Source organism: Somniosus microcephalus, chromosome 1, assembly GCF_052327205.1.
Source record: "Somniosus microcephalus isolate GS21.2 chromosome 1, FLI_Smic_1.0, whole genome shotgun sequence".
NCBI lineage: Eukaryota > Metazoa > Chordata > Chondrichthyes > Squaliformes > Somniosidae > Somniosus > Somniosus microcephalus.
Window position 1 is genome coordinate 242,237,705 of NC_140987.1, and position 25,604 is coordinate 242,263,308.

The window sequence follows — 25,604 nt, forward strand, 5'->3', positions numbered from 1 at the left end:
AGAAACAGGCTCACCAGTCCAACTAGCAAGTACCAGGTTTTGAAAGCAAGTCTGTGTTTTGATCCCTTCAGGCGCCCCGTCTCCTCGTGGATCGTGGACCCCCTGTGAGCTGCGCCACACCTCTCTCCTGAGGTGGGGGTTGGGGCGGCTGGACATCGGCGGGCCTGGATGTCGGCGGGGTCGAGGATCGTCGGCTCGACCCTGGTCAGAGGAGCCTTGGGCTGGTCTTTGTTAAGTATGTGTATTGTATTGAACAATTAACACAAAGACTTAAACGTATAACTCAAACAGGTCTTTACTGGTTGGAGGTAGGGACTATACGTAGGTCTTTACTTCATGCCCACAGGCGGGAACTGAGGGGAGATCAGTACCCACGGTACTATTTATACCCCTATGGCCAGGAGTGGTACTGCGTATCACTACGCCCTACAAGTAGTGCAGTCCTGTCCATAGGTTCAAAGTAGCACACATATTACATACACAACATTCCTCCCTTCCTAGCTTTACAGTCATCTCCCCATTTAACATAACGTAATAACATATATACATATATAACTTCAGGTTTACATAACAGAATAACATAGATACATAGATAACTTCATGTCAAAACAGATCACAGATTCAGTCTCTGCGGAAAACAGTTCACAGATTCAATCTCTGTGGTGTAGTCGGTTCACGTTGCTGGAGTGACTCATTCAATAGTCCTTCCATGGATTTAACAGTTTGAACTTCCGAACTGAATTGGCTCCGTTCGGAGGGACCACGTGTGTGATCTGGTAGAGGTAATAATGGTTCAGATGGGTCATCTTCTGTTTCGACTTTTCCTTTTCTGCTTCTTGGAGACTCTCTGGGCTCCACTGTCAGCTGCCAGCTGCATGCGCAGTTCCTCCTTCTCTTCCTCCTTTTTCCGTAGTAGAGCCACCTTCTCCCGATGTTCCGTAGACTTTCGGTGCTCCTCCATGATTTCTGTATGGTGGGAGTCGAAGTTACAAGTTGGGCAGGACAGGACATAGTAATATTCGGTGTCGTCCTGATCTAGGCCAACTAGAGGGTCTTCTATTTCCTCCATACCCAGCTGGGCGTTAGCCAGCTTTTGTTCCAAGTCCAGACATCTTTCCTGAAGAGACTTCTTCATGCGTACCTCTTCATCCAGCTTTTTCTGGGCTTTCAGCAAGTCGTTTACTAATGACCTCATTTGAGATTTTACTACTTCAACTTCTTTTGGAGATTGATTGATCGGACTATTCAATCCCTCTACCGGAGCAGCTGTTTCAGCGGTCTGTTGTTCTACGTTGACGTGAGTCAGCGTACTTTTGGCATCCAAGGGCTGCTCTGTTGCAGTCATCTCAGTCTGTGTTGCCACCTCAGCTCTTCCAATAACCTTTGAGAGCTCCGAACCCCTTTCGTTTGAATATTGAAGTTCGTGTTCAAGTTTTTCCCATTTCAGAGTCCTGTCCTTCAGCATATGCAGGAGTTGGCTGACCGTTAACTCCTCTGACATCAGACGTTTTGTGTGCTCCTGCTCCATTTTCTCCATCAGCTGCTTCTGTTGTCTTTCCAGATTCTCCAACTCTATATCAAAGAACTCTTTCGTTGCATTCAACTCTTGCTCAAAACGGCGAAGCATTTGTTCTAATTGCTGTTGTAGTTTGAAATGGAGTTGAGTTCGAGCCCGGTGTCCCTCAGAAATGGGCACATCAGTAGACTTGTCAGACTCAGAATCCACAGTTAAACTATGTTGTTGTTGCTCAGTGGAATTCTGTGCTGAAACTTTGTCTTTTGCACCTGAGTTGGGCTTACCATCATCCGTTCCAGAGTCTGGGCCGACTATCTTCACCGAGTTCTCACTCGTTATTGTTTGTAGGAAATGCCAGTCCATATTCATTTTCCTAATCCACTCCCGTCCTAGTAGTGGAGAACCTCCTTCAGATATCACATATAAGTCCATTATTTGACTGTCTTCGCCCTTGTGGACCACTGCAACCTCTATTTTCCCGATGGGGTACACTCTTTGCCCCGTGTATGTTTTCAATATAATCCCCGTATCCTGTAGGGGAATATGTTGGAATAACTTTCCGTAATCTTTCTTATTTATGACCGTCAATGCCGATCCAGTGTCCAATTCCAGTTTTACTTGGACTCCTTCTATCTGAAGAGTGACCCAAATTGTCTGGAGGTCTGCACCCTTACCAGCGTTGAGTACTCTTAAGCTAGCCAGTTCATTACAGCTTAAGCTAGCCAGTTCATTACTGCTAGCGTCTGAATCGGACTCCTGTTCGGTCACCTTGTGTACCTTTGCGTATTTTCCTTGCGGTGACTTCTTGTTGCTGGTCTTCTTCCCTGACCTGCATACTCTAGCTATATGTCCAAGCCTACCACAAGTTCTACATTCTTGGTTTTTAAACCAACACTGGCTCTGATCATGCGTTGTCTTTCCACAACGATAACATTTGCCAGAACTCACACCCAATTTGTGTGCACTGAGCTCCGGTGACCGTAGCTGCATTACTGCCGTGCCTCTCGCTGCGGCTTCGTGTGCTGCTGCCATAGTGACCGCCTTCTCAAGCGTCAGCTCATTCTCCTCGAGCAGTCGCTTTTGTGTATCCTGTTTAAATAAACCACACACAAATTTGTCTCGTAGTGCATCTGTCAGTCCCGTTCCAAACTGGCAATATTTCGCTAATTTACGCAATTCCAGCAAATATTCAGCATTGCTTTCATGCTGTAGCTGCCTTCTGTCATAAAATTTAAATCGTTCCGCTAGCATCAGCGGCGTGGGGTTTAGATGATCTTTCAGGACAGTAACAATCTCATCGAACGTCTTATCCGCCGGTTCATCTGGTGATAACAGGTGTTTCAATTGCCCGTATGTCTTCGCACCCATTAAATTTAATAATGTTAGAGCTTTATCTTGGTCACGAATTTTATTGGCCTTACAATAATTTTTTACTCTTTCAACATATATGGCCCAATCTTCGAGGTCACTATCAAAGGTGCTAATATTCCCGTGTTTAGGCATTGCAGATTTGCAATTTCTCAGATTTTATTTTGTTTACTTGTTATCAAAGATGGCGGCTTCCTGCTCTTGCCGTCGTCCTCCGCCCACAAAATGGCGGTTTTCCCGCGCTTGGCGGTCTTCACCCGTCCCCCGACGCCGTCTCCCTTCAGCCCCCGAGTGCGGCCCTTATCTTCGCCGCGATCGATAGCCCGCGCTGTGCACCGCGGCTCTCGCACCTTGAGCTTCTGCAGCCGCCGCGCCTTTCAGTCCGAGTGCGGCCCTTATCTTTGGTCCCGATCGCTGGCCCGCGCTGCACCTCGCACTTGAAGCGGCTCCCGGCCTCTAGCTCACCCGCTCGCGCGGCTCTTGCTCGCTCCCTCCCGGGCTCTGGCTTACCCGCTCGCGCGTTTCACCGCGGCTCTTATCAGGGATTGCGATCGCCCTTATCTTCTCCAACTTCCCCAGCCCTGTCTTTGCAGCCGACGCTGCACGGCTTACCCCACCACCTAGGTTGAACAAGGAAACTGCAGAAAGACTTCTGTCAGTCGCTGGAAGCTGTCAGGATGGCTGCTGCACTCCAGTGCTCAGTCGCTGATGGAGGCTTCAGAGTCCTAAAGCCTGTCGCTTCTAGTGGGGTGGTGATGTTTGAAACCTCTCTTCAACTGCCGCAGGGTAAGAACCTGACTCGTCGCCAGTGTTAAGTATGTGTATTGTATTGAACAATTAACACAAAGACTTAAACGTATAACTCAAACAGGTCTTTACTGGTTGGAGGTAGGGACTATACGTAGGTCTTTACTTCATGCCCACAGGCGGGAACTGAGGGGAGATCAGTACCCACGGTACTATTTATACCCCTATGGCCAGGAGTGGTACTGCGTATCACTACGCCCTACAAGTAGTGCAGTCCTGTCCATAGGTTCAAAGTAGCACACATATTACATACACAACAGTCTTCATATAGGTTTCTTCAGTTTATTCTCGTCTCTTCCCGAGCCGGAGTGGTTGGAAGGTTTCTTCTCTCGGGTTTTATTTTTTTGTCTCTTCTCCCAAGTTGGCTCGATGGCCTCTCGTTTCGGCAACGGCCCGGGGTTGGTCGATGATCTCCCGATGTGTGACCCTGGGGCGGGACGCCAGCTTCGAACGACCTTCTTGATGTTGGCTTAATCTTCTTCCTCCTCCGATGGTGGAGAGGAGTTCGTTGATCTTCTCCCAAACCAACTCCTCTTGTTCCACTGCCACTCGGTCGTGTGTGTGTGTGTGTCCGTATAACTCCAACTCCTCCAATTATACTTTTCTTCAGGAGCCTCCACTTTCCGCCCAAAATCAGGTTAGTCTTTGTTTAACTTTTGGCGGGCTGGGAGCACAGCCGGGTAGTTATTATATTTTAAAATGTTTTAGATGGCTGGTAAAGGCACATCTCTGGTCCTGCTGATCTTGTTATCTAGTCCTTGGTGCTGTTCTCATGAATATGAAATTGTCCTCTCTTGTCTGGGTCAACATTTAGATGGCCTCTGTCTCCAGGCCGATCTTGACTGGATCTGCATCTAATCCATATGTATATGTGGGGGTCTGCTTTTGTTCTCTCAGAAACGGCTTTCACAACTTACTGTGGGTTGAATCCACAAAGCCGTCTGAGGATTTGCAGGAACCATTTTAAAATGTCCCAATAAGCCGGTCACATGGCATGGTGGCCATTTTGTATGCCCCTTTTTCTGGGCTTCTTTTAAAACAGTCTTTAAAAATCGTGGCCTCTTCTGCCATTTGACCCTTATTAATACAAAGTCCAATTTTGCGAATCCTACACTAGCCCTTTGAAATGACCACTCAGTTTTATCAAACCACTACAAAAAATAATTGCAGCGGTTCAAGAAGAATGGCCACCAGCACCTTCTCAGGGCATCGAGGGATGGGTAATAAATGGTGGACTTGTCAGCAATGCATCCCAGGAATTAATGAAAAAAAGGTAACCAAATGAAAAACACAAAACAAGCCCAGAGTAAACAAGGAGAAAGCCAAAGCTACTCGAGGCAGCAATAATCTCTGAGAAAGACATAAGAGGCTGAAAATGGTTTAAAAAAATTACAGGAAAGGATGACAAGAGACAGACGAAATAAAGATAAAGAGAAACATGTAGGCAACCCTTCAAGTACTGTAAAGCTGTTCCAGCACTGCTGAATCAAGACCATCAGAAATGAGAAATGAGAAAATAACTTTACCCTTGACAGCTGACGTTTCAGACCCTGACCTCTTGTGACCAATATTTGTAAACTACTATGGGCTAATATAAAATGATTAATCGATCACGCTTACCAATAGTTATGGCCAGTTTAACAGGTGCCTGTCAAATCAGAAACCTGAGATACATTTAAGGTAGAATGCCACTTAATCTCAATGTACTGTTAACTATACCTGTCAACCGGTAAACCAGTAAATCAGGTTGTAAAATTAGGGACAAGATAACGGATCAGGGACCCTTTATTTTACAATTTGTAGCACAATGAATATGCCAATATTTCTCGAATATTTCATTTTTTTTACAGCTTCTAATGAATTAAGTGCAACAGTCTCCACAAATCTCAATTTAAGAAGTCCCCGAAAATATAAGAATATTAACATATAGCATTCAAAGGATAATTAAATAAAAACAAATATCAAATCAAGTTTAAGGGGTTAAAAAAAATCCCAAAGTAAACAGAGCTGGGCCTCTTTAAGGAGTAAATTTTCTCACCTTAATTCCCAACAGGTACTCCTGTCATGTGGAGCTTCGTGACAGCCGCACTCATTTGTCAAATGTTATTCGTAAAAGGGTTCTGACTCATAATGCACAAACAAAAGACAGGACATTTTACAAAAGAAATAATGTAGCAGAAAAATGGCTCCTGTTCTATCCAGGACACCTCACTGCAAGCTTCAGCAGTAGGAACACAACAGTACGTCAATCTCATGCAGCTAACATGTGCACCAAGCACTTTTTATTAAATGTACTGAACTTCCTGATGGGCCCATTAATAATCTGCATCTACTGAAGGGGACTTCTTGACTCATTGCTGGAAACTTCACAACTCATTGCTGGGGTTTTCATGGTTCCCCAGCAGCAAAGTGATGGAAGGTGTCATCGACAGTGCTATTAAGCGGCACTAACTCACCAATAACTTACTCACTGATGCTCAGTTTGGGATTCGTCAGAATCACTCAGCTCCAGAACTCATTACAGCCTTGGTCCAAACATGGACAAAAGATCTGAATTTCAGAGGTAAGGCGACTGCCCTTGAAATCAAGGCAGCATTTGAATGAGTGTGGCAACAAATTATAATGTAAATTCTCCACCACAAACAGAAATATTTATTTAATTCTTTAGCGATTCCCATCAAACCACAGGCTAAACGTCCTCTAGCATTTCCTATTCGAGAGTTCTCATCATGCCCACCTTTTCCCAAGTCATCTTCCTTCTCATGAACCACAAGTGTATGTCCAATAATGGACCTTTCCCCTGATGGATGGAGCAGTTTATCGTTCATCACAAGTAAAATTGAAGTCAATAAGAACATAAGTATATAAGAAATAGGAGCAGGAGTAGGCCATTCAACCTTTCGAGCCTGCTCCACCATTCAATAAGATCATGACAGATCTTCTGCCTCAACTCCATTCACCGGCCCTATCGCCATATCCCTTGATGACCTTACTAGTCAGAAATCTATCGACTTCTGCTTCGAATATACCCAATGACTGAGCCTCCACAGCCCTCTGGGGTAAAGAATTCCAAAGATTCACCACACTCTGTGCGAAGAAGTTTCTTCTTATCTCAGTCCTGAATGGCCCACCCTTTATCTTGAGGCTGTGGCCCTTGGTTCTAGACTCCCCAGCCAAGGGAAACATTCTCCCAGCATCCATTCTATCAAGCCCTATAATAATTTGTATGCTTCAATGAGATCCCCTCTCATTCTTCTGAATTCAAGAGAATACATGCCTAGTTTACTCAATCTCTTCTCATATGACAGTCCCACCATCCCAGGAATCAATCTTGTGAACCTTCGTTGCACTCCCTCTATGGCAAGTATATCCTTCCTTAGGTAAGGAGACCAAAATTGTACACAGTACTCCAGGTGTGGTCTCACCAAGGCCCTGTATAATTGGAGTAAGACTTCTTTACTCCTGTACTCAAATCCTCTTGTAATGAAGGCCAGCATACCATTTGCCTTCCTAATGGCTTGCTGTACCTGCACATTCACTTTCAGTGACTCATGTACGAGGACACCCAGGTCCCTTTGAACATCTGCATTCCCCAATCTTTCACCATTGAGGAAATACTCTGGGCTAAAAATTCGGTATCGCCGCGCCAGGTCTTTAGTGCCCGAAATTTAGCGCTGGGCCGGATTCCCCTAGCGCCCGCCTGAAATTCAGTAGCGCCGCCCCAAGACGGAGGCGGGCGCTATTGGAGGGTTTGGCCGCCTCGTTTGGGGCAAAGAATGTCAGTTTCCGGCGCCCAGCTGCCGCTGCGGCAACCGATGCAGTGCGGCAGGCTGGGGTACTGCAGGCCTCCTCCTTCTCTTAAGGAGGAGCTGCCTGCAGCCGTGAGATCGCCGCTGGATTCCCCCGTCAAATGAGCCCAGCACCACGGAGAAGTGCCGGGCTCGCGGGAGTCACACACCAATGCCACGGGGGGGTGGTGCAGGAGTCCGGGGAGGGAGGTGCTGCCAGGCGGCCGCCGGGAAAGCGGCCCGCCGCCCCTCCACCTTTATGCGCCGGCCTTTCGGAGCTGCAAGGCACCATTTTGCAAATGCTGTTTGCGGCCGCGACGGGCGAGGCGGCCGCAACTGAATTTGGCCATCGGGACGGATTACCATTGGAACCGGGGCGCTGCGCACACCGATGACGTCATCGGTGCCGGTGCAGCGCTACCGGATAACGCCGATGTTAGGGACCAACTCAATTTCGGGCGCTAAAAAACTTCCGGCGCAAACCACTTTATAGCCAATAAGTGGGCGCAAACGCGACTGAATTTCTAGGCCTCTGCCTTTCTGTTTTTTCGACCAAAGTGGATAACTTCACATTTATTCATATTATATTCCATCTGCCATGTTCTCGCCCACTCACTGAGCCTGTTGAGATCCCCTTGAAGCCTCTTCACATCCTCTTCGCAACTGACACTGCCACCTAGCTTTGTGTCATCAGCAAATTTGGAAATGTTACATTTAGTTCCCTCATCCAAATCATTGATATAGATTGTGAATGGCTGGGGCCCAAGCACCGATCTTTGCGGTACCCCACTAGTCACAGCCTGCCATCCTGAAAAAGACCTGTTTATCCCTACTCTTTGTTTTCTGTCTGTTAACCAATTCTCAATCCATGCTTGTATATTACCCCCAATTCCATGTGCCCTAATTTTGTTCACCAACCTCTTGTGTGGGTCCTATCGAAGGCCTTCTGAAAATCCAGATACACCACATCTACCGGTTTCCCTTTGTCTACTCCACTAGTTACATCCTCAAAGAACTCCAATAGGTTTGTCAAACAGGATTTCCCTTTCATAAATCCATGTTGACTCTGCCCAATCTTACTATTAGTTTCTAAGTGCCCAGTTATTGCATCCTGTATAATAGATTCCAGCATTTTCCCAACCACTGATGTGAGGCTAACCGGTCTGAAGTTCCCCGTTTTCTCTCTCCCTCCTTTCTTAAATAGCGGGGTTACATTTTGCTATCCTCCAACCTGCAGGAATCGTTCCAGAATCTATAGGCCTAGAAATTCAGTATCGCCATGTTTGGGGCGCTACAGCCGGGCGTTTGCTAAATTTAGCCCGGCGCAACTTAGCGCCACCTTCACCGAAATTGAGTTGCATCACCCCAAGAGGTTGCTGCTGCACTAAAGCAGGCGATGCACGACTATCATAAGGCGGTAAGCCGGCGAGCCGAGGCGCTAACACCGAGGGCGGGCGCAGCGCAGGTGCGGCGAGTTGCTGATTGAAGGCAGACACGCTGGCGCCGGTCAGCTCATAAAGGGGGAGGGTCGATTTGTTTGGCTGCCACGCCCTGCACACTGCAGCCCTGAAGCAAGGCCTGACCATTGCTGGTTCAACAGTTCAACGCCCAGGACAATGGAGAAGGCTAGGGAGTGAGCGGTGCGCTTCAGCGAGGGTGCCCTGAGGCTACTGGTTGGCGCAGTGGAGCGCAGGCGACCTGTCCTCTTCCCTGACAGTGGGAGGAGGCCGCTTCCCAGCAAGTACCGAAAAGCCTGGAGGAAGGTGGCAAACAGGGTGACCACCAACAGCATGGTTGCCAGGACTCCAGTTCAATGCAGAAAAAAGTTCAACGACCTCACTCGGGTTGTCAGGGTGAGTACCCTTTCTACTATCCTCTTCATTCTTGCATGTGCACCTAAGTTTCTGGCCAAAGGGACCTGAAAGCCACAAGGCCCAGCCCTCATCCAAGAGCTATGCGACTCCCATGAAAACCGCTTGCACATGCAGCACTTTACACACTGTCAGGGCTATTCCACCATGGGAGGCAGTGCAGGAAAGATGAGGGCTTGTCACTGTCAGGGCTATTCCACCATGGGAGGCAGTGCAGGAAAGATGAGGGCTTGACACTGTCAGGGCTATTCCACCATGGGAGGCAGTGCAGGCAAAATCAGGGCTTGACACTGTCAGGGCTATTCCACCATGGGAGGCAGTGCAGGCAAGATGAGGGCTTGAAACTGTCAGGGCTATTCCACCATGGGAAGCAGTGCAGGCAAGATCAGGGCTTGACACTGTCAGGGCTATTCCACCATGGGAGGCAGTGCAGGCAAGATCAGGGCTTGACACTGTACTTAGAGGCCATCCTTTCTCTTGCAGGGCAAGCTGGCCCACAATCGCAGGCAGCAGCTACAGACCGGGGGAGGCCGTCCTGACCTGAAAGAGCTCAGCGACCTGGAGCAGCGTGTGGAGCGCATTATGGCAGGCCGGCTGATTGGCCCCGTCGACCCTGTTCTGGACAGCAATGGTAAGGTCATCACCTTTTTGACCTCTCTCTTTCCACTTGTGCCTCACACCAGCATCCTTTGCGACTATCGAACCAATGCAGTGCATAGCAGCACTCATGCCTCCCTCGCTGCTGCCCTGTCCTCACTCTAAAGCAACTCTTGTGCCTCCCTGCTTTCAGATGCCGATTCGTCAGGTGAGGAGGCGGCCCCTCAAGCTGCCACTGTCAGTGATTCTGAATTCGAGGAGGAGGAAGAGGAAGCCGGCCCATCAGTGCCACCCTCAGCCGAGGCAGCCCATGGCCATGATGGGGACACGTCTTCCCTGGAGGGGAGCAGGGGGGAAAGCTCTGAGGAGAGTGAAGCTCCAGGGCCCAGCGGGCTGCAGCAACACGGGAGGGGTGGGGAAGCTCAGCGACCTTCTCCCCGGAGGGTGAGTGCGGCTTCCAGTCCTGCTACAGTGAGCACAGAGGAGGTGCGGCTCCTTGGTGAAATGGGCACCGAGGCTGAGAACAGGCACACTGAGCTCATGGCTGCAGTGGCAAGGATGCCTGACTCCACAGAGTCACCGGCAAGGAGTGTTCAGGAATTCAGGGCAGCACAGGCCAGGAGTCTGCAGGAATTCGGGGCAGCACAGGCCAGGAGTCTGCAGGAATTCAGTGCAGCACAGGCAAGGAGTCTGCAGGACTTCGCGGCAGCAGAGGCTAGGAGTCAGCAGGACTTTGCTGCATCACAGGCGGCTTCCAGCCAAGTGCTCAGTCGTGCCGTGCATTCACTGGCCGGTCTGATGCAGACATAGATCAGGGCCACATGGGCACTAACTGCTGCCACCCTCGCTGGATTGGCCAGGCATCACCGGGGCCGTCGCCGCGCCGCAGCAGCCCAGCAGTCTGTGCTTCAGCAGATTGCTGCGCATGCTGCAGTGCCAGTGTATCAGCCGACCAAGGAGTGCCTGTGCTCTGTCAGGTTGGCAGCATTCCTGCTGCCAACACTGTCACTCCTCCACTGCAGCTGCCACCACCCGTAGGACAGACTGCTGCCGCCCAAGCAGAGTTGGAGCAGTCAGCAGCCGGGCCCTCCAGGCCCAGAGCTGGTCCAGGCCGTCCCCCAAGGGCATCTGCCATCTCACCATCTGACCCTCAGCAGCCTTCCCCCAGCCTTGCTGCAGCCACTGGGGTCCCATTGAGGAGGAGCTGCAGGGCGGGAAGGGGCCACTCGCGGAAGCGAGGCAGATCACCCTCGCAGGGGAAAAAGTAGAAGGTGTGGCCAAATGTTGTGTTTATGTATGAAGGCCGAGAATATTTTTTTTATATATGAAGGCCGAGACTGTTGTGTTTGTTTTTTATATGAAGGCCGAGACTGTTGTGTTTGTTTTTTATATGAGGGCCAGGAATGTTGTGTTTGTTTTTTATATGAGGGCCGGGAATGTTGTGTTTGTTTTTTATATGAGGGCCGGGAATGTTGTGTTTGTTTTTTATATGAGGGCCGGGATTGTTGTGTTTGTTTTTTATATAAAGGCCGAGGATCATGGTCATTTTTGTTTAACTGTTTTTTTCATTTTCTGAAGGTTGTGAGAGCCAGTTATGTTTCTGACTGTTTTTTGGGGGGTTTATCTGAATTAGTTTGTCATGCAGGAAGGGCGCAGAGTTTGCACAATAAAACATTTTCTTTATTCACTTTGTCCATGTTTGCACTTTGAACTATTTGTTGCCTTAACCGGCTGAGGGTTTGCGGAGCGGCTCCATTCATGTTCTTTCATTGGCACAAGCCATTCCCTGAGAGGGGGCCTAGAACCGAGTTGCAATAAACCGCCGACGGACGGCCCTTGCACTTTGTGCCTCCCACCCATCTTGGTGCTCCTCCTCCTCCTCCTCCTCTGGTGGTCCTCCAATGTTTGCTGGCAGTGGCTGAGTCCTGAGGATAGCCAGTTTGTGCAGCATGCAGCACACTATAACGAAATGGGAGACTCGCTCAGGCGAGTATTGTAGGGCTCCTCCAGAATGGTCCAGACAGTGGAAACATTGCTTGAGCTCGCCGATTGTGTGCTCAATGATGTTCCTGGTAGCTTGATAGCTGTCATTGTATCACCCCTCAGCAGGGGTGCTGGGCGCACGGAGCAGGGTCATCAGCCAGGTGCACAAAGGATAGCCCTTGTCCCCGAGAAGCCATCCTCGTGGGTGAGCCTGGGCTTCGAAAATGTCTGCCACAGAAGCCTGGCGAAGGATTAAGGCATCGTGGCTGCTGCCTGAAAAGCGGGCATTGACAGCTAGTATGAGCTGCCTGTGGTCACACACCAACTGGACGTTGAGCGAATGGTAGCCCTTCCGGTTGCGGTAATCCTCGGCATTCTCTAGAGGTGCCTGCAAAGCCACATGCGTGCAGTCAATGGCGCCCTGGACCATGGGGAAGCCTGCTATTCTTCCAAATCCCATTGCACGCTCTTGCTGCTTGTCCAGGGTCATGGGGAAGGAGATGTACTGACGACTCCTTCTGAAAAGGGCATTGGTCACCTGGCAGATGCAGCAATGTACCGTGAACTGGGAGATGTTGGCAATGTCCCCAGTAGCGATTGGAAGGAGCCGGTGGCATAGAAGTTGAGAGCCACCGTCAACTTCACTGCCACCGACAGAGATGTCCTGCTCCTCAGCTGTGGCTGCAGATCTCTGCAAAGCAGGTGGCAGATATCAGTGACCACCTCCCTTCTGAATCGCAGCCTCCGAACACACTGCTCCTCAGACATGTTCAGATATGAGAACTGCTGGCGGTATACCCTGTGTGGGTAAGGCCTCCTGTGCCAACGCCTGTTGGCCCTTCTCTGTCTGGCCATGATTGGCACTCTCTCACAGTGTCTCTGAGCCCTTTGAATGCAATGCAGAAAGCCAACGTTTCCACCCATTGCAGCCCCCATTATATGTGGCGACTCTAGGCTATGGCACTGAAAGTTAAATCCAAGTGCAAAGCTTTGGCCTGAAGCAGAGAAGTAACTGTGCAAGCGCTGAGTCAAAGCAGAAAGCTCTCTCCCTTTGTCTCTCTCCAAATACCTGTCTCTCACACAGAAGGATTGGCACAAAATGGCTGCCACTTATAATGCAGGAGGAGTCCCCTTTAAAAAGCGCCCCCCGCGCCCCGCAGCGACTGGGAACCGTTCCCATCTACCAGTCGCTGGGGGTGCCAGTCGCACAGAAGGGGGGCACCACTGAAGTTCCGGATCGGGGCGCACCAAGGGCGTTGCACCATGAAATGACATCAGGATCTGTGCGCGCAGCTGAGCGGGCGCTGCGGTTTTGCGCCGCCACTAAATCTTGACTGAAGTTTGCGAGAGGCGCAGATCGTGCCGCGCCCGGGTGCTAGCCGCTTAGCGCCCCACTTCTCCTCCTCCTAAGGCGCTAGCGGCTGGCGCTATCAACTGAATTTCTAGGCCATAGAATTTTGGAAGATGACAACCAATGCATCCACTATTCCAATGGCCACCTCTTTCAAAACCCTAGGATATAGGTCATCCGGTCCTTGGGATTTATCGACTTTTAGTCCCATTAATTTTGCTAGTATTGTTTTTTTACTAATTATAATTTCTTTAAGTTCCTCATTCTCATCACACCCTTGGTTTTCTCGTATTTCTGGGAGTTTTTTTTTGTCTTCCTCCGTGAAGACAGAAACAAAGTATTTATTAATTTCTCTGCCATTTCTTCATTCCCCATTATAAATGGGAATCGAGGGGAAAACTCTCCGCTGGCTGGAATCATACCACGCACAAAAGAAGCTGGTTGTGGTTGTTGGAGGTCAATCATCTCATTACAAGGACATCGCTACAGGATTTCCTCAGGGCAGTGTCCTTGGCCCAACCATCTTCAGCTGCTTCATCAATGACATTCCCTCCATCATAAGGTCAGAAGTGGGAATGTTCGCTGATGATTGCACAGTGTTCAGTTCCATTTGCAACTCCTCAGAGAATAAAGCAGCCCGGGCCTGCATGCAACAAGACCTGGAAAACATTCAGGCTTGCGCTGATAAGTGGCAAGTAACATTTGCATCACTCAAGTTCCAGGCAATGACCATCTCCAACAAGAGAGAGTCTAACCACCTTTCTTTTGCATTCAATGGCATTATCATCATAGAATCCCCCACTATCAACATCCTCCTCAAGGCACAAGTAAGGAGTGTGATAGAATACTCTCCACTTGCCTGCTCACCAGCACCTTTTCAAGAGCCATTAGGGATGGGCAATAAATGCTGGCTTTGCCAGCGATGCCCACATTCCGTGAATGAATTTTTAAAATAAGCTGGGACATTGACAACTCATTGCTGGGAACTTCATGACTCACTGCTGTGGTTTTAGCATTCCCTGCTGGGGATTTCACATCTCATTGCTGGGGATTTCATGGCCATCTGCTGGGAATGTCACGTCTTACTGCTGGGAACGTAACGTCTCACTATGGGGAACTTCACGACTCACTGCTGGGGACATCACGACTCATTGCTGGAAACTTCACAAATCTCTGCTGGGAACTTCATGACTCACTGCTGGGAACTTCAAGACCCTCTGCTGGGGACATCATGACTCATTGCTGGGGACATCACGACTCATTGCTGGAAACTTCACAAATCTCTGCTGGGAACTTCACGCCTCACTGCTGGGAACTTCACGACCCTCTGCTGGGGACATCACGACTCATTGCTGGGGACATCACAACTCACTGCTGGGGACATCACAATGCTCTGCTGGGGACATCACAACTCACTGCTGGGAACTTCACGAACCACTGCTGGGGACATCATGACTCATTGCTGGGGACATCACGACTCATTGCTGGGAACTTCACGACTTACTGCTGGGAATTTCACAACTCTTTGCTGGGGATATCACTACTCTCTGCTGGGGACATCACGACTCTCTGCTGGGGGCATCATGACTCTCTGCTGGTGACGTCACAACTTTGCTGGGGACATCACGGCATTCTGCTGGGGACATCACGACTCTCTGCTGGGGGCATCACGATTCTCTGCTAGGGATATCACAACTCTCTCCTGGGGACAAAGTGACTCTCTGCTGGGGACTTTACGACCCTCTGCTGGGGACTTCACGACTCACTGCTGGGAACTTCACGACTCTCTGCTGGGAACTTCACGACTCTCTGCTGGGGACATCACGGCTTTCTGCTGGGGACATCATGACTCACTGCTGAGGACATCACAACGCACTGCTGGGGACATCACAACGCTCTGCTGGTGACTTCATGACTCACTGCTGGGAACTTCACTAACCTCTGCTGGGGACATCACGACTCATTGCTGGGGACATCACGACTCATTGCTGGGAACTTCACGACTCTCTGCTGGGGACATCACGACTCTCTGCTGGGGACATCATGACTCTCTGCTGGGGACATTACAACTCTCTGCTGGGGACATCACGACTCTCTGCTGGTGACATCACAACTCTGCTGGGGACTTCACGACGCCCTGCTGTGGACATCACGACTCTCTGCAGGGGACATTACGACTCTCTGCTGGGGACTTCGCGACTCACTGCTGGGAACATCACAACTCACTGCTGGGGACATCACGAATCTCTGCTGGGGATAGCATGACTCTCTGCTGGGGACATCATGACTCTCTGCTGGGGACATCACGGCTTTCTGCTGGGGACATCACGACTCACTGCTGGGGACATCACGACTCACTGCTGGGGAACTTCATGACTCTCTGCTGGGGAACTTCATGACTCTCTGCTGGGTAAATCAGGACTCACTGCTGGGGACTTCACAAATCTCTGCTGGGGACATCACGACTCACTGCTGGGGAACATCACAACTCCCTGCTGGAGACATCACAACTCTCTGCTGGGCATTTCACGACTCTCTGCTGAGGACATCACGACTCACTGCTGGGGACTTCACGACTCACTGCTGGGGACTTCACGCCATTCTGCTGGGGACATCACAACTCACTGCTGGGGACTTCACGTCTCTCTGCTGGGGACATCACGACTCTCTGCTGGGGACATCACGACTCACTGCTGGGGAACTTCACAACTCTGCTGGGGACTTCATGACTCTCTGCTGGGGACATCACAACTCTCTGCTGGGGACATCACGACTCTCTGCTAGGGGCATCATGACTGTCTGCTGGGGACATCACGACTCTCTGCTGGGGACATCACGACTCACTGCTGGGGACATCAGAACAGTCTGCTGGGGACTTCACGACTCTCTGCTGGGGACGTCATGACTCTTTGCTGTGGAAATCACGACTCACTGCTGGGGACATCACGACTCACTGCTGGGGAACTTCACGACTCTCTGCTGGGGACATCATGACTCTCTGCTGGGGACATCACAACTCTCTGCTGGGGACATCATGACTCTCTGCTGGGGATATCACGACTCACTGCTGGGGACATCAGGACTCTCTGCATGGGACTTCACGACTCTCTGCTGGGGACGTCATGACTCTCTGCTCTAAGAACATAAGAACATAAGAACATAAGAAATAAGAGCAGGAGTAGGCCAATCGGCCCCACGAGCCTGCTCCGCCATTCAATAAGATCATGGCTGATCTGATCCTAAGCGCCAATCTACTATCACAGAACCATCTCCTGAATCTAACAGAATTAGACACACGAAATAGGAGCAGGATCAGGCTACACGGCCCCTGGGCCCGCTCCGCTACCCATAGGGCCATGACCGATCCGAACCTAGACTCCTGTCCAAATTCCTGCCCGCTCCCCATAACCCTTTATTTCCTTTACTTCTAGGAAACTGTCTCTTTCTGTTTTAAATTTATGTAATGATGTAGCTTCTACAGCTTTTTGGGGCAGCATATTCCATGGACCTACCACCCTCTGAGTGAAGTAGTTCATCCTCATCTCAGTTTTGAAAGAGCAGCCCCTTATTCTAAGACTATGCCTCCTAGTTCTAGTTTCACCCATCATCGGGAACATCCTCCCCGCATCCATCGGATCCAACCCCTTCACAATCTTATATGTTTCAATAAGATCACCTCTAAATCTTCTGAACTCCAATGAGTAGAGTCCCAATCTACTCAACCTCTCCTCATATGTCCATCCCCTCATCCCCGGGATTAACCGAGTGAACCTTCTTTGTACTGACTCGAGAGCAAGTATGTCTTTTCTTAAGTATGGACACCAAAACTGTATGCAGTATTCCAGGTGCGGTCTCACCAATACCTTGTACAACTGAAGCAATACCTCCCTATTTTTATATTCTATCCCCCTAGCAATGAAAGCCAACATTCCATTGGCCTTCTTAATCAGTTGCTGTACCTGCATACTAACCTTTTGAGTTTCGTGCACCAGGACCCCCAGATCCCTTTGTACTTCAGTACTTTCCAGTTTCTTGCCATTAAGATAATAACTTGCTCTACGATTTTTCCTGCAAAGTGCATAATCTCACACTTTCCAGTATTGTATTCCATCTGCCAAATCTCTGCCCACTTACTTAGCCTGTCTCTGTCCCCTTGCAGGTTTTTTATGTCCTCCTCACTCACTACTTTCCCTCCCATCTTAGTATCATCTGCAAACTTTGATATTTTACACTCGGTCCCCTCCTCCAAATCGTTAATATAGATTGTAAAGAGTTGGGGACCCAGCACTGACCCCTGTGGAACACCACTAGTTACTGATTGCCAGTCCGAGAATGAACCATTTATCCCAACTCTCTGCCTTCTGTTAGATAGCCAATCCTCTATCCATGCCAGAATATTACCCCCAATCCCGTGATTCTTTATCTTAAGCAATGATCTTTTGTGTGGCACCTTGTCAAATGCCTTTTGGAAGTCTAAATACACTATGTCCACTGGTTCCCCTTTATCCACCCTATATGTTACTTCCTCAAAGAACTCCAGCAAATTTGTCAAACATGACTTCCCCTTCATAAAACCATGCTGACTTTGCCCTATTAAATTATGATTATCCAAATGTCCTGTTACTGTCTCCTTAATAATGGACTCCAATATTTTACCTACCACAGATGTTAGGCTAACCAGTCTATAGTTTCCAGCCTTCTGTCTACTGCACTTTTTAAATAAGGGCATTACATTAGCAGTTTTCCAGTCTGCCGGGGCCTTTGCTGAGTCCAGGGAGTTTTGGAAAATTATTACCAATGCATCCACAATCCATATCGCCACTTCCCTCAAGACCCTAGGATGTAAGCCATCAGGTCCAGGTGATTTATCCGCCTGGAGTCCCATTATTTTACCGAGTGCAACTTCCTTAGTGATTTTGATCGTGTTTAGCTCCTCCCCCCCTATAGCCCCCTGTTTGTCCAGTGTTGGGATATTCTTAGTGTCTTCTACAGTAAAGACTAATACAAAATATTCATTCAGTGTTTTTGCCATCTCCATATTTACCACCATTAATTTTCCGGTCTCATCCTCTAAGGGACCAACATTTACTTTAGCCACCCTTTTTCTTTTTATATAACTATAAAAACTCTTACTATCTGTTTTTATATTTTTTGCTAATCTACTTTCATAATCTATCTTCCCTTTCTTAATCAATCTTTTTGTTATTTTTTGCTGTCTTTTAAAGTTTTCCCAATCTTCTATCCTCCCACTAGATTTGGCTACCTTATATGCCCTTGTTTTTAGTCGAATACTATCCTTAATTTCTTTACTTAATCACGGATGGCTGTCTTTTCTTTTACACCCTTTTCTTCTCAGTGGAATATATATTTTTTGGAAGTTGTAAACTAACTCCTTAAATGTACACCACTGATCATGTATCGTCGTACCCTTTAATCTATTTTCCCAATCCACTCTACTCAATTCCGCTCTCATACCTTCATAGTCTCCTTTATTCAAGCTTAGCACACTTGTTTGTGATCCAACCTTCTCACCCTCTAATTGAATATGGAATTCAACCATGTTATGGTCACTCATTCCAAGGGGATCCTTTACGAGGACATTTTTAATTAATCCTGTCTTGTTACACAGGACCAGATCTAAGGTTCTTGCCCCCTGGTTGGTTCAGTTACATACTGTTAAGTCCGTGAATGATTGAGACACGGATCAGCAGGAGTGAAAACAAACAAGTCTTTACTGGTGGAAGTCAATAGTGAAAACTAACAAACAGAGGCTCTCTAGCGCCTTTTATACAGGGGTGGTCACTGCCGGTACTGTAGTCTGAGACCAGTTATTCTCTTAAAGGTACATACACAACAATTCCTCCCCTTTTAGATAAACAGTACATAACATTCATTTAACAACTAAATGATAACTAATTACAATCACAATTACTGTTGCTAGATACATTTGTTAAGTTTAAGCAATTATAAGTTCAGTCTTTGAGGAGGCTTCCTGATTCTGTCTGGATAACGCTTCTTTGGGGTATCAGGTTCTTCTGGCAATGTTGCGTCAGGATCAATGTCTTTGTTTGGTTCATCTGCTTCCAATATTACCGGTTCTGTGGTAGCTGCAATTGGAACGTCAATTTCATTACCAGGTGTATCAGATCGTGGTGTGGAGTTGACGTTTTCCAGTGACTCTAGAATCTGGTCAGCATGGTGTCTTACAATGCTCTCCCCAACGTCCACGGTATACATGAGAGGTCCTTGTCGTGTACAAATCGTTCCTGGCTGCCATTTCTCAGTGCGGTAGTCCCAGACCAAAACTGGTTGACCTATCTTAAAACTCCTGGTCGGCCTTTCATTCATATTCTGAAACTGCCTGTTCTCCACATCTCTTCGGACGTTTGGCTTAACCAAATCCAAGCGACATCGTAGTCTTCGATTGAAGAACATCATGGCTGGAGTTTGGTTGGTAACCGCATGTGTTGCATCCCGGTAGGCAAACAAGAAGTTGTCCACCTTGTGTTGTAGGGGTATATCTTCATTACACATTGCCTTGATAGCCTTCTTGAAAGTTTGGACAAACCTCTCGGCCAATCCATTAGTGGCTGGATGATATGGGGCAGATGTGTAATGCTTAACGCCATTGTTCTTTAAGAACCTCCGGAACTCTTCAGACACAAACTGTGGTCCATTGTCAGAGCAAATCTGTTCAGGCAGCCCATTCCTGGCGAATGTGATTCGCAAAACTGTGATAGTTTTTAACGTGGTGGTTGAGAACATTTTTATTACCTCTGGCCACTTTGAATGTGCATCCACCGCAATTAAAAACATCGAGTCCATGAAGGGCCAGCAAAATCAATGTGCACCCGTTGCCATGGAGATGAGGGCCACTCCCATGGATGCACAGGAGCTTGTGGTGGGGCGTTTTGGAACTTCTGGCATCCTGCACAGCTCTTGGTCATCTCTTCGATTTCTCTATCGATTCCCAGCCACCAAATAAACCACCCAGATGACCTTCATTAAGCTCATTGAGTACTCTATCTGTCAACTTAGGTGGAATTACTACTCTGGATCCACACATCAAGGTCCCTCTGCACACTGACAGCTGTTCTCTTCTCGGCGAGAATGCTGGCAGCAGTGGTTCGCCACGTGCTGGCCATCCCTTCACCGTTAAATCATAGACCCATGATAGTGTCGGGTCATTCCGTGTTTCGTTTTCTATGTTTGCATTCGTCACAGGGAGACATTCGACTATGGTCGAGTGGAATAACTCCATTGGATCCACTGCAAGGTCTTCTTCTTCCACCGTCGGCAACGGTAGGCGTGACAATCCATCAGCATTTCCATGCTGTTTAGTTCCTTTGTACTCGAAGTCATATTGGTGCGCCCCTAGGAAAAGGGACCATCTCTGCAGCCGTTGTGCCGTCATTATCAGTACGCCCTTCTGAGGGTTGAAAATGGAGACAAGAGGTTGATGATCGGTTAGTAGAGTAAATTTTTGACCGTGCAGATAATGATTGAACTTCTTCACCCCCCACACTAGGCTGAGGGCCTCTCTGTCAATCTGGGCGTAGTTACGCTCGGCAGAAGTTAACGAGCATGACGCAAAAGCTATCGGCCTTTCTAAACCGTCAAGGAATTTATGTGACAGTACCGCCCCAATGCCGTAGGGAGACGCATCACACGCCAGCCTGATTGGCAGTGCTGGGTTGTAGTGAGCCAATACTTCCCTTGAAGTGATTAAGTACTTACTCTTCTGAAAAGCACGCTTACAATCATCGCTCCATTTCCATGCTACCCCCGTTCGTAGCAGGGCGTTCAGTGGGTGCAAAATTGTCGACAAATTCGGCAAAAACTTATGATAGTAATTCACCAACCCGAGGAATGACCTCAGTGGCGACACATTTTCAGGCGCTGGGGCCTTAACAACCGCTTCAATTTTGTCAGGGGACTTATGTAGCCCCTCTTCATGAATCACGTGGCCACAATACGATACCTGTTTCTTAAAAAATTCGCACTTGGGGCGGTTGGCTCTCAGCCCATGTTCCCGTAGTCTAGTGAGCACCTGTTCTAGGTTGTTAAGGTGTTCACTGTCATCTTCACCTGTTACAAGGATGTCGTCAAAGTAACACTGAGTCCCCGGAATCCCTTGCAGGAATTGTTCCATCACTCTTTGCCATATCGCCGGAGCTGATGCTACTCCGAATACCAATCGATGATACTGGTAAAGACCTTTGTGAGTGTTTATCGTGAGATACTTCCTAGAGGACTCTTCAACCTCCATCTGCAAATATGCTTGTGCTAGGTCAATTTTTGTAAAACGCTTCCCTCCAGACAGTGAGGCGAAGATGTCTTCTATCCTTGGAAGAGGATATTGTACTGTGTGAAGGACAGGGTTCACTGTCACCTTGAAATCCCCACAGATGCGAACCTTCCTTGGCTCTCCGGACTTATTGCTTAACGTTTTCTTCATGTCAGGAACGATGGGTGTCGCCCACTCGCTCCAGTTGACCTGAGACAACACGCCCGCCTTCTCCAGATTCTCCAGCTCTGCCTTGACGGCTGGGCGAATTGCATATGGTACCGGTCTTGCTTTGAAAAACTTGGGAACTGCATTCTCTTCTATTTTTATCGAGGCGGTTACGCCTTTACGCGTGCCCAGTTCTTGTTGAAATACCTCTTTGGCGTTAGCTAAGATTGTTGACAATCGTCCAGGAGTGACGTCTTCATCTTTTTTACCGTCCACCGTCATTGCATGAATGGAATGCCAATCTAAGTTTATCTTCTTGATCCATTCAGTTTAGCAATATCAATGCCTTTTTCCCCTTCGCTATTTCGTTTGCCTCGAAATATAGCTCGACTCTTTCCATATACGTGGTCCAGTCCTCTAATGTATTATCAAAAGCAGCGATACAGCCAGTCTTCGGCATCTTGCAAATCTAAAATGGCGCCTCCCGCGCTTTGCCTTCTTCCCCGATTTAACAAAATGGCGCCTCCCGTGCTTTTCCTTCTTCCCCGCTGTTGTTAGCGCTGCTTTCCACGGTTTCTTGCACGTTAAATATTGATTGTTTTTCTTTTATTATTTTCCCGTCGTGAAGCGGACCCTCTGGGACACTTCCCTCCCTCTTCTTAGGTCCGAACGCTGCCCGGCTTCGAAGCACCGGCCGCGCCCTGTGTGCTCCACCCTCTCTCTCTCTCTTTGCTTCCCGACTCGCTGCCCGGCCCCGTTGAAAAGCCACCAGATTGAGCTTCAGTCCGCCGCAGCCCAGGAAGGATCAGAGCACTACCTGCCACCAGCCCGATTAGCTGGGAAACCACAGACCGAGGAACCCAGCCTGGCTCTGGACAGTCTCTCCTGCAAGTTTTCAAACCGATGATTGACAGTCGACGCCCGTTTCCCGAGTTTCTTTGGACTCTATTTTTTTTTTTCTTTCTTCTGGCTCCGACCTTCAACAACGTCGTCTGAGGTGCTGCCGAGTTGCAGGTAAGTTCGTTTCTTACTCGTCGCCAGTGTTAAGTCCGTGAATGATTGAGACACGGACCAGCAGGAGTGAAAACAAACAAGTCTTTACTGGTGGGAGTCAATAGTGAAAACTAACAAACAGAGGCTCTCTAGCGCCTTTTATACAGGGGTGGTCACTGCCGGTACTGCAGTCTGAGACCAGTTATTCTCTTAAAGGTACATACACAACACATACTGCTCAAGAAACCCATCCCTAATACACTCAATGAACTCATCCTCAAGGCAGCCCTGCCCAATTTGATTTGTCCAATTAATATGGTAGTTAACATCCCCCATAATTATAGATGCTCCCTTATTACAAGCCTCAACTATTTCCTGATTGATACTCCGTCCAACAGAGTTGCAACTGTTCGGAGACCTATAGACTACGCCCACTAGTGTTTTTTTCCCCTTATTATTCCTTACCTCCACCCAAACTGTTTCATTATCCTGATCTTTTGACCCAGTATCATTTCTCTGTATTACAGTGATTCCTTCCTTTATTAATATAGCCACGCCACCTCCCCTTCCTTCTTGCCTGTCCTTCCTGATCGTTAAATAACCTGGTATGTTTAATTCCCAGGCATTGTCACCCTGCAGCCATGTTTCTGTAATGGCCACAAGATCATACCCATATGTAGTTATTTGTGCCATTAACTCGTCTATTTTGTTACGAATGCTACGTGCATTCAGATAGAGAACTTTCAAATATGTTTTGTGACACTTAGTTCTAGCTTTTGCCCTTTTTATTACTTTACCTTTTACTCCATACCTTCTGCCCCTTCCTGACACGCTCTGGTTTTTAATTTCCCCACTGCTACCTAAGTCTATGACCTTCTCTGTTGTCATTTTTATTATTTGCTCTCTGGGAACCGCCCCCCCACTAGTTAGTTTAAAGCCCTCTCTACAGCCCTAGTTATATGATCCGCCAGGACTCTAGTCCCAGCACCGGCCAAGTGAAGCCCATCCCAACGGAACAGCTCCCTCCTTCCCCAGTACTGGTGCCAGTGTCCCAGGAAGCAAAACCCATTTCTCCCACACCAGTCTTTGAGCCACGCATTTAACTCTCTAATTTTATTTGTCCTAGCCAAATTCGCTCGTGGCTCAGGTAATAATCCAGAGATTATTACCCTTGAGGTTCTGAATTTTAAATTGACCCCTAGCTACTCATACTCCTTTAACAGAACTGGCTTCCTAGTCCTATCTACGTCGTTTGTACCAACATGGACCACGACAACTGGATCCACCCCCTCCCACTGCAAGTTTATTTCCAGCCCAGAGGAGATGTCCTTAACCCTGGCACCGGGTAGGCAACACAGCCTTCGGGACGTTCGCTCTCAGCTGCAGAGAACTCTATCTATCCCCCTAATAATACTATCCCCTACCACTACAACATTTCTATTTACTCCCGCCTCTTGAATGGCCCCCCGTTCCATGGTGCTGTGGCCAGGTTGCTCATCCTCCCTGCAGTCCCTGCTCCTGTCCCCACAGGGAGTAAGAACCTCGAACCTGTTGGTCAAGAGCAAGGGCTGCGGCTCCTCCAGCTCTACCTCCTAGATCCCCGTACCTGCCTCACTCGTAGTCACACCGTCCTGCCCCTGACCATGGGCTACATCTGAATTACTTAACTTCATAGGTGTGACCACCTCCTGATACACAGAGTCCAGGTACTTCTCCCCCTCCCTGATGTGTCACAGTGTCTGAAGCTCAGGCTCCGGCTCATCAACATGGAGCTGGAGTTCCTGTAGCAGCAGACACTTGTCACAGACGTAATCACCGTGAGCCTCAATGGAGTTCACCAGCTCCCACATCTCGCAACAGTAACACATCACCTGCTCCATTCTATGTAATTAATTAAATTTTTTATTGTTAGTTATGGACACCCTCTGCCCGATTTTAGATGCTAGTATCCCCTTTAATTAATTGGATTTAAATTAAATCAATCCCTCTAGTTACACCAGTTAAATGGTTTACGAAAAGTCACTCTGCACCAGAAAGGCCTTGGTACACCACAGCAACCTTAAAAACTATAAACCACAGACTTAAATTTTTAAAACGAGAGAAGTACTCCAACCAATCACCTACCTGTTTTGTGGTGATGTCACACCTTGAATACTTTTTACCTCTCTCCTTGCCTGAGATTGGAGATTGGTGAGGCCTACCTGAGCCTCTGGGGCCACTTGTAGTCGCTCTGCCGCGCTGCTCCACCTCCACCCGCTGCCGCACTGAGGCCTACCTGAGCCTCTGGGGCCTCTTTTAGTCGCTCTGCCACGCTGCTCCGGCTCCACCCGCTGCCGCACTGAGGCCTACCTGAGCCTCTGGGGCCTCTTGTAGTCACTCTGCCGCGCTGCTCCGCCTCCACCCGCTGCCGATACCGCACTGAGGCCTACCTGAGCCTCTGGGCCCTCTTGTAGTCGCTCTGCCGTGCTGCTCCGCCTCCACCCGCTGCCGATGCCGCACTGAGGCCTACCTGAGCACGACTAACTGCTGGGGACATCATGACTCACTGCTGGGGAACTTCACGACTCACTGCTGGGGAACTTCACGACTCTCTGCTGGGGACATCAGGACTCTCTGCTGGGGACATCATGACTCTCTGCTGGGGACATCACGACTCCCTGCTGCAGACATCACGACTCACCGCTGGGGACATCAAGACTCTCTGCTGGGTACATCACGGCACTCTGCTGGGGTATCACGACTCACTGCTGGGAACTTCATGATTCACTACTGGGGACTTCAGGACTCACTGCTGGGAAATTCATGACTCTCTACTAGGGACATCACGACTCTCTGCTGGGGACATCAGGACTCTCTGCTGGGGAACTTCACGGCT